This window comes from Anopheles cruzii, chromosome 3 (assembly GCF_943734635.1).
Source record: "Anopheles cruzii chromosome 3, idAnoCruzAS_RS32_06, whole genome shotgun sequence".
Taxonomy (NCBI): domain Eukaryota; kingdom Metazoa; phylum Arthropoda; class Insecta; order Diptera; family Culicidae; genus Anopheles; species Anopheles cruzii.
The window spans coordinates 73937760-73939080 of NC_069145.1; positions in this window are offsets into that span (position 1 = coordinate 73937760).

The window sequence follows — 1321 nt, forward strand, 5'->3', positions numbered from 1 at the left end:
TGTCGAACAGTCGCAGGATGCAGAATTAAGATGTTTTCTCTTGGCAGCTCCGAAGCGAGCCGGGTGATGAGGGAAGCCGTTGAATGGTCTCTTCACGATCGATCGTCACGGTCTCTCTCGGAGCGATCAGCGTTCATTATCGAATATTGCACGGTTGACCCAGTTATCGCCGCCGATGATGACGCTGCTGATGCTGATGCCGAAAGGAATGTGGAATGTGATTTATGCTCCTCCGTCTCGGTGAAGGTTACGGAAACGGCTCCTCGCATTTTGGTGCCATCAGCTTCACTAATTAAAAAGCAAGCTGAGGACCTGTCTGGAGGCTACGGCTCGTACTCGGGTCACTGACAGAACCTGTGGCTGTCAAAACCACCTCCGGTCGGTTCGGTACCGCCGCCCAAGGTTCATATAACTCAACACGGGGCCATTCGCCGGAGGTCCGGAGTCTTCTGCCTTCAGCACCGGTGCCTCCCATCTGGCCGCATTTGCATTGTGCACGCCACAATTTGCAATAACAAAACATGAAACCGGCCAGAAGGAGCACCAACACTGACCCGCGGACGGACCTCCGTGTTGTTTTGGTTGCGCTGTGCTTTATTTTCATTTCGAACTCAAACACCACACGGCGACCGACCACCGGTTGGGTCTTCGGCTCCACTTCCACTTTGCATTTCTGCAGTAGCGATCCACGATCTTCCGTCGCCGCCGCCGCCGCTGCGTTGCGCAATTACACGCTGGCCACAGGTGACCGCGAGCGAGCGAAAGACGGGGAGTCGCCCTTTCGTGGGCCGGATGCGGCCGCGACCGAGTGCATCCTCCCGGCCTGGCCCGGCCGATTAGCATAGTGTATGTCGACAGTTGAACGTTTAAATATTGATGACCCTTTAATCGAATTCATTTGCTTCATTAATCATTATCGGGTCCGATGTTGTTTGTTTGGCTTTTCTCTGCCGAGCTTTCCCCCCCGGGCTCAGCCTTTCCTAGACCACCGGCCCCGGCCCGGCTTGGTCCGGAAATGCCAAACGGCGCCGGCGGTGGGTGGATTTATAGTTTCAGCGATTTTCACTCCCGATCCTGCTGGCGCCCGCCCTAGCACGCAGACCCAGGGCTAGTTGGCTGGCAACCAAACAAATCAACTCATAAAACCCGTCGATTGATCATCATCGTCATCGGCGCGGGTACGGTACGGCGGCCAGGCACCTGGCCGAGCACCGCGCAGAACGCAGAAAGACTGATTTATGACGACGATCCCGCCCCGATATGCACTCGATGCGAAGTGTGCATTTGCATAGATTAATGGTGCGCGATTAGCGTTCCCTTC